At 39.9% G+C, this 16,514-nt stretch overlaps 23 non-coding genes across 23 annotated transcripts; all 23 read right to left on the bottom strand.

Moving 5' to 3' along the window:
- Positions 1-200: 200 nt before the first annotated feature.
- On the bottom strand, positions 201-288 carry trnay-gua (transfer RNA tyrosine (anticodon GUA)). Its single transcript is given in 2 exon segments — positions 201-236; positions 252-288. It is a non-coding gene; the product is annotated as a tRNA-Tyr (tRNA).
- A 339-nt stretch (positions 289-627) lies between these two features.
- On the bottom strand, positions 628-715 carry trnay-gua (transfer RNA tyrosine (anticodon GUA)). Its single transcript is given in 2 exon segments — positions 628-663; positions 679-715. It is a non-coding gene; the product is annotated as a tRNA-Tyr (tRNA).
- A 767-nt stretch (positions 716-1,482) lies between these two features.
- trnay-gua (transfer RNA tyrosine (anticodon GUA)) lies at positions 1,483-1,570 on the bottom strand. The gene is given in 2 exon segments: positions 1,483-1,518; positions 1,534-1,570. It is a non-coding gene; the product is annotated as a tRNA-Tyr (tRNA).
- A 339-nt stretch (positions 1,571-1,909) lies between these two features.
- Positions 1,910-1,997, bottom strand: trnay-gua (transfer RNA tyrosine (anticodon GUA)). The gene is given in 2 exon segments: positions 1,910-1,945; positions 1,961-1,997. It is a non-coding gene; the product is annotated as a tRNA-Tyr (tRNA).
- Positions 1,998-2,337: 340 nt separating this feature from the next.
- On the bottom strand, positions 2,338-2,425 carry trnay-gua (transfer RNA tyrosine (anticodon GUA)). Its single transcript is given in 2 exon segments — positions 2,338-2,373; positions 2,389-2,425. It is a non-coding gene; the product is annotated as a tRNA-Tyr (tRNA).
- A 1,195-nt stretch (positions 2,426-3,620) lies between these two features.
- trnay-gua (transfer RNA tyrosine (anticodon GUA)) lies at positions 3,621-3,708 on the bottom strand. Its single transcript is given in 2 exon segments — positions 3,621-3,656; positions 3,672-3,708. It is a non-coding gene; the product is annotated as a tRNA-Tyr (tRNA).
- A 766-nt stretch (positions 3,709-4,474) lies between these two features.
- trnay-gua (transfer RNA tyrosine (anticodon GUA)) lies at positions 4,475-4,562 on the bottom strand. Its single transcript is given in 2 exon segments — positions 4,475-4,510; positions 4,526-4,562. It is a non-coding gene; the product is annotated as a tRNA-Tyr (tRNA).
- A 340-nt stretch (positions 4,563-4,902) lies between these two features.
- On the bottom strand, positions 4,903-4,990 carry trnay-gua (transfer RNA tyrosine (anticodon GUA)). Its single transcript is given in 2 exon segments — positions 4,903-4,938; positions 4,954-4,990. It is a non-coding gene; the product is annotated as a tRNA-Tyr (tRNA).
- Positions 4,991-6,088: 1,098 nt separating this feature from the next.
- trnay-gua (transfer RNA tyrosine (anticodon GUA)) lies at positions 6,089-6,176 on the bottom strand. The gene is given in 2 exon segments: positions 6,089-6,124; positions 6,140-6,176. It is a non-coding gene; the product is annotated as a tRNA-Tyr (tRNA).
- Positions 6,177-6,515: 339 nt separating this feature from the next.
- On the bottom strand, positions 6,516-6,603 carry trnay-gua (transfer RNA tyrosine (anticodon GUA)). Its single transcript is given in 2 exon segments — positions 6,516-6,551; positions 6,567-6,603. It is a non-coding gene; the product is annotated as a tRNA-Tyr (tRNA).
- Positions 6,604-7,370: 767 nt separating this feature from the next.
- Positions 7,371-7,458, bottom strand: trnay-gua (transfer RNA tyrosine (anticodon GUA)). Its single transcript is given in 2 exon segments — positions 7,371-7,406; positions 7,422-7,458. It is a non-coding gene; the product is annotated as a tRNA-Tyr (tRNA).
- A 339-nt stretch (positions 7,459-7,797) lies between these two features.
- Positions 7,798-7,885, bottom strand: trnay-gua (transfer RNA tyrosine (anticodon GUA)). Its single transcript is given in 2 exon segments — positions 7,798-7,833; positions 7,849-7,885. It is a non-coding gene; the product is annotated as a tRNA-Tyr (tRNA).
- Positions 7,886-8,652: 767 nt separating this feature from the next.
- Positions 8,653-8,740, bottom strand: trnay-gua (transfer RNA tyrosine (anticodon GUA)). The gene is given in 2 exon segments: positions 8,653-8,688; positions 8,704-8,740. It is a non-coding gene; the product is annotated as a tRNA-Tyr (tRNA).
- Positions 8,741-9,079: 339 nt separating this feature from the next.
- trnay-gua (transfer RNA tyrosine (anticodon GUA)) lies at positions 9,080-9,167 on the bottom strand. The gene is given in 2 exon segments: positions 9,080-9,115; positions 9,131-9,167. It is a non-coding gene; the product is annotated as a tRNA-Tyr (tRNA).
- A 340-nt stretch (positions 9,168-9,507) lies between these two features.
- Positions 9,508-9,595, bottom strand: trnay-gua (transfer RNA tyrosine (anticodon GUA)). The gene is given in 2 exon segments: positions 9,508-9,543; positions 9,559-9,595. It is a non-coding gene; the product is annotated as a tRNA-Tyr (tRNA).
- Positions 9,596-10,790: 1,195 nt separating this feature from the next.
- trnay-gua (transfer RNA tyrosine (anticodon GUA)) lies at positions 10,791-10,878 on the bottom strand. Its single transcript is given in 2 exon segments — positions 10,791-10,826; positions 10,842-10,878. It is a non-coding gene; the product is annotated as a tRNA-Tyr (tRNA).
- A 766-nt stretch (positions 10,879-11,644) lies between these two features.
- On the bottom strand, positions 11,645-11,732 carry trnay-gua (transfer RNA tyrosine (anticodon GUA)). Its single transcript is given in 2 exon segments — positions 11,645-11,680; positions 11,696-11,732. It is a non-coding gene; the product is annotated as a tRNA-Tyr (tRNA).
- A 340-nt stretch (positions 11,733-12,072) lies between these two features.
- Positions 12,073-12,160, bottom strand: trnay-gua (transfer RNA tyrosine (anticodon GUA)). The gene is given in 2 exon segments: positions 12,073-12,108; positions 12,124-12,160. It is a non-coding gene; the product is annotated as a tRNA-Tyr (tRNA).
- A 767-nt stretch (positions 12,161-12,927) lies between these two features.
- trnay-gua (transfer RNA tyrosine (anticodon GUA)) lies at positions 12,928-13,015 on the bottom strand. The gene is given in 2 exon segments: positions 12,928-12,963; positions 12,979-13,015. It is a non-coding gene; the product is annotated as a tRNA-Tyr (tRNA).
- A 766-nt stretch (positions 13,016-13,781) lies between these two features.
- On the bottom strand, positions 13,782-13,869 carry trnay-gua (transfer RNA tyrosine (anticodon GUA)). Its single transcript is given in 2 exon segments — positions 13,782-13,817; positions 13,833-13,869. It is a non-coding gene; the product is annotated as a tRNA-Tyr (tRNA).
- Positions 13,870-14,209: 340 nt separating this feature from the next.
- trnay-gua (transfer RNA tyrosine (anticodon GUA)) lies at positions 14,210-14,297 on the bottom strand. The gene is given in 2 exon segments: positions 14,210-14,245; positions 14,261-14,297. It is a non-coding gene; the product is annotated as a tRNA-Tyr (tRNA).
- Positions 14,298-15,064: 767 nt separating this feature from the next.
- On the bottom strand, positions 15,065-15,152 carry trnay-gua (transfer RNA tyrosine (anticodon GUA)). Its single transcript is given in 2 exon segments — positions 15,065-15,100; positions 15,116-15,152. It is a non-coding gene; the product is annotated as a tRNA-Tyr (tRNA).
- Positions 15,153-15,491: 339 nt separating this feature from the next.
- trnay-gua (transfer RNA tyrosine (anticodon GUA)) lies at positions 15,492-15,579 on the bottom strand. The gene is given in 2 exon segments: positions 15,492-15,527; positions 15,543-15,579. It is a non-coding gene; the product is annotated as a tRNA-Tyr (tRNA).
- Between the last annotated feature and the right edge of the window lie 935 nt (positions 15,580-16,514).

Below are 16,514 nucleotides of genomic sequence, written 5' to 3'. Positions count from 1 at the left end.
GAGTTGAACCAGCGACCTAAGGATTTCAGACTATTTTCATTACAGTCCTCTGCCCCACCAACTGCGCTATCGAAGGTTGAGTGGTCTTGCGTAATTGAGAGAATACCTAAATATGTCTATTGGTAACGACATTCTCTGATTAACTAGCATTTCATCATGAAATGATACTTCCTCTATGTGGTTTTGCAACTCTATAAAATTCCTTCGAGCCGGAGTTGAACCAGCGACCTAAGGATTTCAGACTCATTTCTCTACAGTCCTCCGCTCTACCAACTGAGCTATCGAAGGGTAAAATGACATGTGTAATTGAGAGAGAATCTACTAAATAAACTGGAAACGACATTCTCCGATTGAACATTTTCCATTTCTTCCACAAATGATAATTCCTCAAAGTGGTTTTGCACGTCTATGAATTAACTTCTAGCCGGAGTTGAACCAGCGACCAAAGGATTTCAGACACTTTTCATTACAGTCCTCTGCCCCACCACCTGCGCTATCGAATGTTGAGTGGTCTTTCGTAATTGAGAGAATACCTAAAAATGTCTATTGGTAACGACTTTCTCTGATTAACCACCATTTCATCATGAATTGATACTTCCTCAAAGTGGTTTTGCAACTCTATAAAATTCCTTCGAGCCGGAGTTGAACCAGCGACCTAAGGATTTCAGACTCATTTCACTACAGTCCTCCGCTCTACCAACTGAGCTATCGAAGGGTGAGACAAATTATGCAATTGGGAGTACATATACTAAATAAACTGGATACGACTATCTCTGATTGAATATTTGCCATTTCTTCCCCAAATGATGATTTCCTCAAAGTAGTTTTGCCCTTCTATAAAATACCTTGTAGCCGAAGTTGAACCAGCGACCAAAGGATTTTAGACTCTTTTCATTCCAGTCCTCTGCCCCACCAACTGCACTTTCGAAGGTTGAGTGGTCTTGCGTAATTGAGAGAAAACCTAAAAATGTCTATTGGTAACGACTTTCTCTGATTAACCACCATTTCATCGTGAATTGATACTTCCTCAAAGTGGTTTTGCAACTCTATAAAATTCATTCGAGCCAGAGTTGAACCAGCGACCTAAGGATTACATACTCTTTTCACTACAGACCTCCTCTCTACCAACTGAGCTATCGAAGGGTAAGATTACCAGTGTAATTGAGAGACAATCTACAAAATAAACTGGAAACAACATTCTCTGATTGAACATTTTCCATATCTTCCCCAAATGATAATTCCTCAAAGTAGTTTTGCCCTACTATAAATTACCTTCTAGCCGGAGTTGAACCAGCGACCTAAGGATTTCAGACTATTTTCATTACAGTCCTCTGCCCCACCAACTGCGCTATCGAAGGTTGAGTGGTCTTGCGTAATTGAGAGAATACCTAAATATGTCTATTGGTAACGACATTCTCTGATTAACTAGCATTTCATCATGAAATGATACTTCCTCTATGTGGTTTTGCAACTCTATAAAATTCCTTCGAGCCGGAGTTGAACCAGCGACCTAAGGATTTCAGACTCATTTCTCTACAGTCCTCCGCTCTACCAACTGAGCTATCGAAGGGTAAAATTACATGTGTAATTGAGAGAGAATCTACTAAATAAACAGGAAACGACATTCTCCGATTGAACATTTTCCATTTCTTCCACAAATGATAATTCCTCAAAGTGGTTTTGCACGTCTATGAATTAACTTCTAGCCGGAGTTGAACCAGCGACCAAAGGATTTCAGACACTTTTCATTACAGTCCTCTGCCCCACCACCTGCGCTATCGAATGTTGAGTGGTCTTTCGTAATTGAGAGAATACCTAAAAATGTCTATTGGTAACGACTTTCTCTGATTAACCACCATTTCATCATGAATTGATACTTCCTCAAAGTGGTTTTGCAACTCAATAAAATTCCTTCGAGCCGGAGTTGAACCAGCGACCTAAGGATTTCAGACTCATTTCACTACAGTCCTCCGCTCTACCAACTGAGCTATCGAAGGGTGAGACAAATTATGCAATTGGGAGTACATATACTAAATAAACTGGATACGACTATCTCTGATTGAATATTTGCCATTTCTTCCCCAAATGATGATTTCCTCAAAGTAGTTTTGCCCTTCTATAAAATACCTTCTAGCCGAAGTTGAACCAGCGACCAAAGGATTTTAGACTCTTTTCATTCCAGTCCTCTGCCCCACCAACTGCACTTTCGAAGGTTGAGTGGTCTTGCGTAATTGAGAGAATACCTAAAAATGTCTATTGGTAACGACTTTCTCTGATTAACCACCATTTCATCATGAATTGATACTTCCTCAAACTGGTTTTGCAACTCTATAAAATTCCTTCGAGCCGGAGTTGAACCAGCGACCTAAGGATTTCAGACTCATTTCACTACAGTCCTCCGCTCTACCAACTGAGCTATCGAAGGGTGAGATAATTCATGCAATTGGGAGTACATATACTAAATAAACTGGATACGACTATCTCTGGTTGAATATTTTCCATTTCTTCCCCAAATGATAATTCCTCAAAGTAGTTTTGCCCTTCTATAAATTACCTTCTAGCCGGAGTTGAACCAGCGACCAAAGGATTTCAGACAATTTTTCATTACAGTCCTCTGCCCCACCAACTGCGCTATCGAAGGTTGAGTGGTCTTGCGTAATTGAGAGAATACCTAAATATGTCTATTGGTAACGACATTCTCTGATTAACTAGCATTTCATCATGAAATGATACTTCCTCTATGTGGTTTTGCAACTCTATAAAATCCCTTCGAGCCAGAGTTGAACCAGCGACCTAAGGATTTCAGACTCATTTCTCTGCAGTCCACCGCTCTACCAACAGAGCTATCGAAGTGTAAAATTACATGGGTAATTGAGAGACAATCTACTAAATAAACTGGAAACGACATTCTCCGATTGAACATTTTCCATTTCTTCCACAAAGGATAATTCCTCAAAGTGGTTTTGCACGTCTATGAATTAACTTCTAGCCGGAGTTGAACCAGCGACCAAAGGATTTCAGACACTTTTCATTACAGTCCTCTGCCCCACCAACTGCGCTATCGAAGGTTGAGTGGTCTTGCGTAATTGAGAGAATACCTAAATATGTCTATTGGTAACGACATTCTCTGATTAACTAGCATTTCATCATGAAATGATACTACCTCTATGTGGTTTTGCAACTCTATAAAATTCATTCGAGCCGGAGTTGAACCAGCGACCTAAGGATTTCTGACTCATTTCTCTACAGTCCTCCGCTCTACCAACTGAGCTATCGAAGGGTGAGACAAATTATGCAATTGGGAGTACATATACTAAATAAACTGGATACGACTATCTCTGATTGAATATTTGCCATTTCTTCCCCAAATGATGATTTCCTCAAAGTAGTTTTGCCCTTCTATAAAATACCTTCTAGCCGAAGTTGAACCAGCGACCAAAGGATTTTAGACTCTTTTCATTCTAGTCCTCTGCCCCACCAACTGTACTTTCGAAGGTTGAGTGGTCTTGCGTAATTGAGAGAATACCTAAAAATGTCTATTGGTAACGACTTTCTCTGATTAACCACCATTTCATCATGAATTGATACTTCCTCAAAGTGGTTTTGCAACTCTATAATATTCCTTCGAGCCGGACTTGAACCAGCGACCTAAGGATTTCAGACTCATTTCACTACAGTCCTCCGCTCTACCAACTGAGCTATCGAAGGGTGAGACAAATTATGCAATTGGGAGTACATATACTAAATAAACTGGATACGACTATCTCTGGTTGAATATTTTCCATTTCTTCCCCAAATGATAATTCCTCAAAGTAGTTTTGCCCTTCTATAAATTACCTTCTAGCCGGAGTTGAACCAGCGACCAAAGGATTTCAGACATTTTTCATTACAGTCCTCTGCCCCACCAACTGCGCTATCGAAGGTTGAGTGGTCTTGCGTAATTGAGAGAATACCTAAATATGTCTATTGGTAACGACATTCTCTGATTAACTAGCATTTCATCATGAAATGATACTTCCTCTATGTGGTTTTGCAACTCTATAAAATTCCTACGAGCCGGAGTTGAACCAGCGACCTAAGGATTTCAGACTCATTTCTCTACAGTCCTCCGCTCTACCAACTGAGCTAACGAAGGGTAAAATTGTATGTGTAATTGAGAGAGAATCTACTAAATAAACTGGAAACGACATTCTCCGATTGAACATTTTCCATTTCTTCCACAAATGATAATTCCTCAAAGTGGTTTTGCACGTCTATGAATTAACTTCTAGCCGGAGTTGAACCAGCGACCAAAGGATTTCAGACACTTTTCATTACAGTCCTCTGCCCCACCACCTGCGCTATCGAATGTTGAGTGGTCTTTCGTAATTGAGAGAATACCTAAAAATGTCTATTGGTAACGACTTTCTCTGATTAACCACCATTTCATCATGAATTGATACTTCCTCAAAGTGGTTTTGCAACTCTATAAAATTCCTTCGAGCCGGAGTTGAACCAGCGACCTAAGGATTTCAGACTCATTTCACTACAGTCCTCCGCTCTACCAACTGAGCTATCGAAGGGTGAGACAAATTATGCAATTGGGAGTACATATACTAAATAAACTGGATACGACTATCTCTGATTGAATATTTGCCATTTCTTCCCCAAATGATGATTTCCTCAAAGTAGTTTTGCCCTTCTATAAAATACCTTCTAGCCGAAGTTGAACCAGCGACCAAAGGATTTTAGACTCTTTTCATTCCAGTCCTCTGCCCCACCAACTGCACTTTCGAAGGTTGAGTGGTCTTGCGTAATTGAGAGAATACCTAAAAATGTCTATTGGTAACGACTTTCTCTGATTAACCACCATTTCATCATGAATTGATACTTCCTCAAAGTGGTTTTGCAACTCTATAAAATTCCTTCGAGCCGGAGTTGAACCAGCGACCTAAGGATTTCAGACTCATATCACTACAGTCCTCCGCTCTACCAACTGAGCTATCGAAGGGTGAGATAATTCATGCAATTGGGAGTACATATACTAAATAAACTGGATACGACTATCTCTGGTTGAATATTTGCCATTTCTTCCCCAAATGATGATTTCCTCAAAGTAGTTTTGCCCTTCTATAAATTACCTTCTAGCCGAAGTTGAACAAGCGACCAAAGGATTTTAGACTCTTTTCATTCCAGTCCTCTGCCCCACTAACTGCACTTTCGAAGGTTGAGTGGTCTTGCGTAATTGAGAGAAAACCTAAAAATGTCTATTGGTAACGACTTTCTCTGATTAACCACCATTTCATCGTGAATTGATACTTCCTCAAAGTGGTTTTGCAACTCTATATAATTCCTTCGAGCCAGAGTTGAACCAGCGACCTAAGGATTACATACTCTTTTCACTACAGACCTCCTCTCTACCAACTGAGCTATCGAAGGGTAAGATTACCAGTGTAATTGAGAGACAATCTACAAAATAAACTGGAAACAACATTCTCTGATTGAACATTTTCCATATCTTCCCCAAATGATAATTCCTCAAAGTAGTTTTGCCCTACTATAAATTACCTTCTAGCCGGAGTTGATCCAGCGACCTAAGGATTTCAGACTATTTTCATTACAGTCCTCTGCCCCACCAACTGCGCTATCGAAGGTTGAGTGGTCTTGCGTAATTGAGAGAATACCTAAATATGTCTATTGGTAACGACATTCTCTGATTTCAGACTCATTTCTCTACAGTCCTCCGCTCTACCAACTGAGCTAACGAAGGGTAAAATTGTATGTGTAATTGAGAGAGAATCTACTAAATAAACTGGAAACGACATTCTCCGATTGAACATTTTCCATTTCTTCCACAAATGATAATTCCTCAAAGTGGTTTTGCACGTCTATGAATTAACTTCTAGCCGGAGTTGAACCAGCGACCAAAGGATTTCAGACACTTTTCATTACAGTCCTCTGCCCCACCACCTGCGCTATCGAATGTTGAGTGGTCTTTCGTAATTGAGAGAATACCTAAAAATGTCTATTGGTAACGACTTTCTCTGATTAACCACCATTTCATCATGAATTGATACTTCCTCAAAGTGGTTTTGCAACTCTATAAAATTCCTTCGAGCCGGAGTTGAACCAGCGACCTAAGGATTTCAGACTCATTTCACTACAGTCCTCCGCTCTACCAACTGAGCTATCGAAGGGTGAGACAAATTATGCAATTGGGAGTACATATACTAAATAAACTGGATACGACTATCTCTGATTGAATATTTGCCATTTCTTCCACAAATGATAATTCCTCAAAGTGGTTTTGCACGTCTATGAATTAACTTCTAGCCGGAGTTGAACCAGCGACCAAAGGATTTCAGACACTTTTCATTACAGTCCTCTGCCCCACCACCTGCGCTATCGAATGTTGAGTGGTCTTTCGTAATTGAGAGAATACCTAAAAATGTCTATTGGTAACGACTTTCTCTGATTAACCACCATTTCATCATGAATTGATACTTCCTCAAAGTGGTTTTGCAACACTATAAATTTCCTTCGAGCCGGAGTTGAACCAGCGACCTAAGGATTTCAGACTAATTTCACTACAGTCCTCCGCTCTACCAACTGAGCTATCGAAGGGTGAGACAAATTATGCAATTGGGAGTACATATACTAAATAAACTGGATACGACTATCTCTGATTGAATATTTGCCATTTCTTCCCCAAATGATGATTTCCTCAAAGTAGTTTTGCCCTTCTATAAATTACCTTCTAGCCGAAGTTGAACCAGCGACCAAAGGATTTTAGACTCTTTTCATTCCAGTCTTCTGCCCCACCAACTGCACTTTCGAAGGTTGAGTGGTCTTGCGTAATTGAGAGAAAACCTAAAAATGTCTATTGGTAACGACTTTCTCTGATTAACCACCATTTCATCGTGAATTGATACTTCCTCAAAGTGGTTTTGCAACTCTATATAATTCCTTCGAGAAAGAGTTGAACCAGCGACCTAAGGATTACATACTCTTTTCACTACAGACCACCTCTCTACCAACTGAGCTATCGAAGGGTAAGATTAACAGTGTAATTGAGAGACAATCTACAAAATAAACTGGAAACAACATTCTCTGATTGAACATTTTCCATATCTTCCCCAAATGATAATTCCTCAAAGTAGTTTTGACCTACTATTAGTTACCTTCTAGCCGGAGTTGAACCAGCGACCTAAGGATTTCAGACTATTTTCATTACAGTCCTCTGCCCCACCAACTGCGCTATCGAAGGTTGAGTGGTCTTGCGTAATTGAGAGAATACCTAAATATGTCTATTGGTAACGACATTCTCTGATTAACTAGCATTTCATCATGAAATGATACTTCCTCTATGTGGTTTTGCAACTCTATAAAATTCCTTCGAGCCGGAGTTGAACCAGCGACCTAAGGATTTCAGACTCATTTCTCTACAGTCCTCCGCTCTACCAACTGAGCTATCGAAGGGTAAAATGACATGTGTAATTGAGAGAGAATCTACTAAATAAACTGGAAACGACATTCTCCGATTGAACATTTTCCATTTCTTCCACAAATGATAATTCCTCAAAGTGGTTTTGCACGTCTATGAATTAACTTCTAGCCGGAGTTGAACCAGCGACCAAAGGATTTCAGACACTTTTCATTACAGTCCTCTGCCCCACCACCTGCGCTATCGAATGTTGAGTGGTCTTTCGTAATTGAGAGAATACCTAAAAATGTCTATTGGTAACGACTTTCTCTGATTAACCACCATTTCATCATGAATTGATACTTCCTCAAAGTGGTTTTGCAACTCTATAAAATTCCTTCGAGCCGGAGTTGAACCAGCGACCTAAGGATTTCAGACTCATTTCACTACAGTCCTCCGCTCTACCAACTGAGCTATCGAAGGGTGAGACAAATTATGCAATTGGGAGTACATATACTAAATAAACTGGATACGACTATCTCTGATTGAATATTTGCCATTTCTTCCCCAAATGATGATTTCCTCAAAGTAGTTTTGCCCTTCTATAAAATACCTTGTAGCCGAAGTTGAACCAGCGACCAAAGGATTTTAGACTCTTTTCATTCCAGTCCTCTGCCCCACCAACTGCACTTTCGAAGGTTGAGTGGTCTTGCGTAATTGAGAGAAAACCTAAAAATGTCTATTGGTAACGACTTTCTCTGATTAACCACCATTTCATCGTGAATTGATACTTCCTCAAAGTGGTTTTGCAACTCTATAAAATTCATTCGAGCCAGAGTTGAACCAGCGACCTAAGGATTACATACTCTTTTCACTACAGACCTCCTCTCTACCAACTGAGCTATCGAAGGGTAAGATTACCAGTGTAATTGAGAGACAATCTACAAAATAAACTGGAAACAACATTCTCTGATTGAACATTTTCCATATCTTCCCCAAATGATAATTCCTCAAAGTAGTTTTGCCCTACTATAAATTACCTTCTAGCCGGAGTTGAACCAGCGACCTAAGGATTTCAGACTATTTTCATTACAGTCCTCTGCCCCACCAACTGCGCTATCGAAGGTTGAGTGGTCTTGCGTAATTGAGAGAATACCTAAATATGTCTATTGGTAACGACATTCTCTGATTAACTAGCATTTCATCATGAAATGATACTTCCTCTATGTGGTTTTGCAACTCTATAAAATTCCTTCGAGCCGGAGTTGAACCAGCGACCTAAGGATTTCAGACTCATTTCTCTACAGTCCTCCGCTCTACCAACTGAGCTATCGAAGGGTAAAATTACATGTGTAATTGAGAGAGAATCTACTAAATAAACTGGAAACGACATTCTCCGATTGAACATTTTCCATTTCTTCCACAAATGATAATTCCTCAAAGTGGTTTTGCACGTCTATGAATTAACTTCTAGCCGGAGTTGAACCAGCGACCAAAGGATTTCAGACACTTTTCATTACAGTCCTCTGCCCCACCACCTGCGCTATCGAATGTTGAGTGGTCTTTCGTAATTGAGAGAATACCTAAAAATGTCTATTGGTAACGACTTTCTCTGATTAACCACCATTTCATCATGAATTGATACTTCCTCAAAGTGGTTTTGCAACTCAATAAAATTCCTTCGAGCCGGAGTTGAACCAGCGACCTAAGGATTTCAGACTCATTTCACTACAGTCCTCCGCTCTACCAACTGAGCTATCGAAGGGTGAGACAAATTATGCAATTGGGAGTACATATACTAAATAAACTGGATACGACTATCTCTGATTGAATATTTGCCATTTCTTCCCCAAATGATGATTTCCTCAAAGTAGTTTTGCCCTTCTATAAAATACCTTCTAGCCGAAGTTGAACCAGCGACCAAAGGATTTTAGACTCTTTTCATTCCAGTCCTCTGCCCCACCAACTGCACTTTCGAAGGTTGAGTGGTCTTGCGTAATTGAGAGAATACCTAAAAATGTCTATTGGTAACGACTTTCTCTGATTAACCACCATTTCATCATGAATTGATACTTCCTCAAACTGGTTTTGCAACTCTATAAAATTCCTTCGAGCCGGAGTTGAACCAGCGACCTAAGGATTTCAGACTCATTTCACTACAGTCCTCCGCTCTACCAACTGAGCTATCGAAGGGTGAGATAATTCATGCAATTGGGAGTACATATACTAAATAAACTGGATACGACTATCTCTGGTTGAATATTTTCCATTTCTTCCCCAAATGATAATTCCTCAAAGTAGTTTTGCCCTTCTATAAATTACCTTCTAGCCGGAGTTGAACCAGCGACCAAAGGATTTCAGACAATTTTTCATTACAGTCCTCTGCCCCACCAACTGCGCTATCGAAGGTTGAGTGGTCTTGCGTAATTGAGAGAATACCTAAATATGTCTATTGGTAACGACATTCTCTGATTAACTAGCATTTCATCATGAAATGATACTTCCTCTATGTGGTTTTGCAACTCTATAAAATCCCTTCGAGCCAGAGTTGAACCAGCGACCTAAGGATTTCAGACTCATTTCTCTGCAGTCCACCGCTCTACCAACAGAGCTATCGAAGTGTAAAATTACATGGGTAATTGAGAGACAATCTACTAAATAAACTGGAAACGACATTCTCCGATTGAACATTTTCCATTTCTTCCACAAAGGATAATTCCTCAAAGTGGTTTTGCACGTCTATGAATTAACTTCTAGCCGGAGTTGAACCAGCGACCAAAGGATTTCAGACACTTTTCATTACAGTCCTCTGCCCCACCAACTGCGCTATCGAAGGTTGAGTGGTCTTGCGTAATTGAGAGAATACCTAAATATGTCTATTGGTAACGACATTCTCTGATTAACTAGCATTTCATCATGAAATGATACTACCTCTATGTGGTTTTGCAACTCTATAAAATTCATTCGAGCCGGAGTTGAACCAGCGACCTAAGGATTTCTGACTCATTTCTCTACAGTCCTCCGCTCTACCAACTGAGCTATCGAAGGGTGAGACAAATTATGCAATTGGGAGTACATATACTAAATAAACTGGATACGACTATCTCTGATTGAATATTTGCCATTTCTTCCCCAAATGATGATTTCCTCAAAGTAGTTTTGCCCTTCTATAAAATACCTTCTAGCCGAAGTTGAACCAGCGACCAAAGGATTTTAGACTCTTTTCATTCTAGTCCTCTGCCCCACCAACTGTACTTTCGAAGGTTGAGTGGTCTTGCGTAATTGAGAGAATACCTAAAAATGTCTATTGGTAACGACTTTCTCTGATTAACCACCATTTCATCATGAATTGATACTTCCTCAAAGTGGTTTTGCAACTCTATAATATTCCTTCGAGCCGGAGTTGAACCAGCGACCTAAGGATTTCAGACACATTTCACTACAGTCCTCCGCTCTACCAACTGAGCTATCGAAGGGTGAGATAATTCATGCAATTGGGAGTACATATACTAAATAAACTGGATACGACTATCTCTGGTTGAATATTTTCCATTTCTTCCCCAAATGATAATTCCTCAAAGTAGTTTTGCCCTTCTATAAATTACCTTCTAGCCGGAGTTGAACCAGCGACCAAAGGATTTCAGACATTTTTCATTACAGTCCTCTGCCCCACCAACTGCGCTATCGAAGGTTGAGTGGTCTTGCGTAATTGAGAGAATACCTAAATATGTCTATTGGTAACGACATTCTCTGATTAACTAGCATTTCATCATGAAATGATACTTCCTCTATGTGGTTTTGCAACTCTATAAAATTCCTTCGAGCCGGAGTTGAACCAGCGACCTAAGGATTTCAGACTCATTTCTCTACAGTCCTCCGCTCTACCAACTGAGCTAACGAAGGGTAAAATTGTATGTGTAATTGAGAGAGAATCTACTAAATAAACTGGAAACGACATTCTCCGATTGAACATTTTCCATTTCTTCCACAAATGATAATTCCTCAAAGTGGTTTTGCACGTCTATGAATTAACTTCTAGCCGGAGTTGAACCAGCGACCAAAGGATTTCAGACACTTTTCATTACAGTCCTCTGCCCCACCACCTGCGCTATCGAATGTTGAGTGGTCTTTCGTAATTGAGAGAATACCTAAAAATGTCTATTGGTAACGACTTTCTCTGATTAACCACCATTTCATCATGAATTGATACTTCCTCAAAGTGGTTTTGCAACTCTATAAAATTCCTTCGAGCCGGAGTTGAACCAGCGACCTAAGGATTTCAGACTCATTTCACTACAGTCCTCCGCTCTACCAACTGAGCTATCGAAGGGTGAGACAAATTATGCAATTGGGAGTACATATACTAAATAAACTGGATACGACTATCTCTGATTGAATATTTGCCATTTCTTCCCCAAATGATGATTTCCTCAAAGTAGTTTTGCCCTTCTATAAAATACCTTCTAGCCGAAGTTGAACCAGCGACCAAAGGATTTTAGACTCTTTTCATTCCAGTCCTCTGCCCCACCAACTGCACTTTCGAAGGTTGAGTGGTCTTGCGTAATTGAGAGAATACCTAAAAATGTCTATTGGTAACGACTTTCTCTGATTAACCACCATTTCATCATGAATTGATACTTCCTCAAAGTGGTTTTGCAACTCTATAAAATTCCTTCGAGCCGGAGTTGAACCAGCGACCTAAGGATTTCAGACTCATATCACTACAGTCCTCCGCTCTACCAACTGAGCTATCGAAGGGTGAGATAATTCATGCAATTGGGAGTACATATACTAAATAAACTGGATACGACTATCTCTGGTTGAATATTTGCCATTTCTTCCCCAAATGATGATTTCCTCAAAGTAGTTTTGCCCTTCTATAAATTACCTTCTAGCCGAAGTTGAACAAGCGACCAAAGGATTTTAGACTCTTTTCATTCCAGTCCTCTGCCCCACTAACTGCACTTTCGAAGGTTGAGTGGTCTTGCGTAATTGAGAGAAAACCTAAAAATGTCTATTGGTAACGACTTTCTCTGATTAACCACCATTTCATCGTGAATTGATACTTCCTCAAAGTGGTTTTGCAACTCTATATAATTCCTTCGAGCCAGAGTTGAACCAGCGACCTAAGGATTACATACTCTTTTCACTACAGACCTCCTCTCTACCAACTGAGCTATCGAAGGGTAAGTTTACCAGTGTAATTGAGAGACAATCTACAAAATAAACTGGAAACAACATTCTCTGATTGAACATTTTCCATATCTTCCCCAAATGATAATTCCTCAAAGTAGTTTTGCCCTACTATAAATTACCTTCTAGCCGGAGTTGATCCAGCGACCAAAGGATTTCAGACTATTTTCATTACAGTCCTCTGCCCCACCAACTGCGCTATCGAAGGTTGAGTGGTCTTGCGTAATTGAGAGAATACCTAAATATGTCTATTGGTAACGACATTCTCTGATTAACTAGCATTTCATCATGAAATGATACTTCCTCTATGTGGTTTTGCAACTCTATAAATTTCCTTCGAGCCGGAGTTGAACCAGCGACCTAAGGATTTCAGACTCATTTCACTACAGTCCTCCGCTCTACCAACTGAGCTATCGAAGGGTGAGATAATTCATGCAATTGGGAGTACATATACTAAATAAACTGGATACGACTATCTCTGGTTGAATATTTTCCATTTCTTCCCCAAATGATAATTCCTCAAAGTAGTTTTGCCCTTCTATAAATTACCTTCTAGCCGGAGTTGAACCAGCGACCAAAGGATTTCAGACATTTTTCATTACAGTCCTCTGCCCCACCAACTGCGCTATCGAAGGTTGAGTGGTCTTGCGTAATTGAGAGAATACCTAAATATGTCTATTGGTAACGACATTCTCTGATTAACTAGCATTTCATCATGAAATGATACTTCCTCTATGTGGTTTTGCAACTCTATAAAATTCCTTCGAGCCGGAGTTGAACCAGCGACCTAAGGATTTCAGACTCATTTCTCTACAGTCCTCCGCTCTACCAACTGAGCTAACGAAGGGTAAAATTGTATGTGTAATTGAGAGAGAATCTACTAAATAAACTGGAAACGACATTCTCCGATTGAACATTTTCCATTTCTTCCACAAATGATAATTCCTCAAAGTGGTTTTGCACGTCTATGAATTAACTTCTAGCCGGAGTTGAACCAGCGACCAAAGGATTTCAGACACTTTTCATTACAGTCCTCTGCCCCACCACCTGCGCTATCGAATGTTGAGTGGTCTTTCGTAATTGAGAGAATACCTAAAAATGTCTATTGGTAACGACTTTCTCTGATTAACCACCATTTCATCATGAATTGATACTTCCTCAAAGTGGTTTTGCAACTCTATAAAATTCCTTCGAGCCGGAGTTGAACCAGCGACCTAAGGATTTCAGACTCATTTCACTACAGTCCTCCGCTCTACCAACTGAGCTATCGAAGGTTGAGACAAATTATGCAATTGGGAGTACATATACTAAATAAACTGGATACGACTATCTCTGATTGAATATTTGCCATTTCTTCCCCAAATGATGATTTCCTCAAAGTAGTTTTGCCCTTCTATAAAATACCTTCTAGCCGAAGTTGAACCAGCGACCAAAGGATTTTAGACTCTTTTCATTCCAGTCCTCTGCCCCACCAACTGCACTTTCGAAGGTTGAGTGGTCTTGCGTAATTGAGAGAATACCTAAAAATGTCTATTGGTAACGACTTTCTCTGATTAACCACCATTTCATCATGAATTGATACTTCCTCAAAGTGGTTTTGCAACTCTATAAAATTCCTTCGAGCCGGAGTTGAACCAGCGACCTAAGGATTTCAGACTCATATCACTACAGTCCTCCGCTCTACCAACTGAGCTATCGAAGGGTGAGATAATTCATGCAATTGGGAGTACATATACTAAATAAACTGGATACGACTATCTCTGGTTGAATATTTGCCATTTCTTCCCCAAATGATGATTTCCTCAAAGTAGTTTTGCCCTTCTATAAATTACCTTCTAGCCGAAGTTGAACAAGCGACCAAAGGATTTTAGACTCTTTTCATTCCAGTCCTCTGCCCCACTAACTGCACTTTCGAAGGTTGAGTGGTCTTGCGTAATTGAGAGAAAACCTAAAAATGTCTATTGGTAACGACTTTCTCTGATTAACCACCATTTCATCGTGAATTGATACTTCCTCAAAGTGGTTTTGCAACTCTATATAATTCCTTCGAGCCAGAGTTGAACCAGCGACCTAAGGATTACATACTCTTTTCACTACAGACCTCCTCTCTACCAACTGAGCTATCGAAGGGTAAGATTACCAGTGTAATTGAGAGACAATCTACAAAATAAACTGGAAACAACATTCTCTGATTGAACATTTTCCATATCTTCCCCAAATGATAATTCCTCAAAGTAGTTTTGCCCTACTATAAATTACCTTCTAGCCGGAGTTGATCCAGCGACCTAAGGATTTCAGACTATTTTCATTACAGTCCTCTGCCCCACCAACTGCGCTATCGAAGGTTGAGTGGTCTTGCGTAATTGAGAGAATACCTAAATATGTCTATTGGTAACGACATTCTCTGATTAACTAGCATTTCATCATGAAATGATACTTCCTCTATGTGGTTTTGCAACTCTATAAATTTCCTTCGAGCCGGAGTTGAACCAGCGACCTAAGGATTTCAGACTCATTTCACTACAGTCCTCCGCTCTACCAACTGAGCTATCGAAGGGTGAGACAAATTATGCAATTGGGAGTACATATACTAAATAAACTGGATACGACTATCTCTGATTGAATATTTGCCATTTCTTCCACAAATGATAATTCCTCAAAGTGGTTTTGCACGTCTATGAATTAACTTCTAGCCGGAGTTGAACCAGCGACCAAAGGATTTCAGACACTTTTCATTACAGTCCTCTGCCCCACCACCTGCGCTATCGAATGTTGAGTGGTCTTTCGTAATTGAGAGAATACCTAAAAATGTCTATTGGTAACGACTTTCTCTGATTAACCACCATTTCATCATGAATTGATACTTCCTCAAAGTGGTTTTGCAACTCTATAAAATTCCTTCGAGCCGGAGTTGAACCAGCGACCTAAGGATTTCAGACTCATTTCACTACAGTCCTCCGCTCTACCAACTGAGCTATCGAAGGGTGAGACAAATTATGCAATTGGGAGTACATATACTAAATAAACTGGATACGACAATCTCTGATTGAATATTTGCCATTTCTTCCCCAAATGATGATTTCCTCAAAGTAGTTTTGCCCTTCTATAAAATACCTTCTAGCCGAAGTTGAACCAGCGACCAAAGGATTTTAGACTCTTTTCATTCCAGTCCTCTGCCCCACCAACTGCACTTTCGAAGGTTGAGTGGTCTTGCGTAATTGAGAGAAAACCTAAAAATGTCTATTGGTAACGACTATCTCTGATTAACCACCATTTCATCGTGAATTGATACTTCCTCAAAGTGGTTTTGCAACTCTATATAATTCCTTCGAGCCAGAGTTGAACCAGCGACCTAAGGATTACATACTCTTTTCACTACAGACCTCCTCTCTACCAACTGAGCTATCGAAGGGTAAGATTACCAGTGTAATTGAGAGACAATCTACAAAATAAACTGGAAACAACATTCTCTGATTGAACATTTTCCATATCTTCCCCAAATGATAATTCCTCAAAGTAGTTTTGACCTACTATAAATTACCTTCTAGCCGGAGTTGAACCAGCGACCAAAGGATTTCAGACATTTTTCATTACAGTCCTCTGCCCCACCAACTGCGCTATCGAAGGTTGAGTGGTCTTGCGTAATTGAGAGAATACCTAAATATGTCTATTGGTAACGACATTCTCTGATTAACTAGCATTTCATCATGAAATGATACTTCCTCTATGTGGTTTTGCAACTCTATAAAATTCCTTCGAGCCGGAGTTGAACCAGCGACCTAAGGATTTCAGACTCATTTCTCTACAGTCCTCCGCTCTACCAACTGAGCTAACGAAGGGTAAAATTGCATGTGTAATTGAGAGAGAATCTACTAAATAAACTGGAAACGACATTCTCCGATTGAACATTTTCCATTTC

The sequence above is a fragment of the Gadus macrocephalus genome, chromosome 22 (assembly GCF_031168955.1).
Source record: "Gadus macrocephalus chromosome 22, ASM3116895v1".
NCBI classification, from domain to species: Eukaryota; Metazoa; Chordata; class Actinopteri; order Gadiformes; family Gadidae; genus Gadus; species Gadus macrocephalus.
The sequence above is the reverse complement of the archived record's forward strand: the minus strand, read 5'-3'. Positions and strand labels throughout refer to the sequence as shown.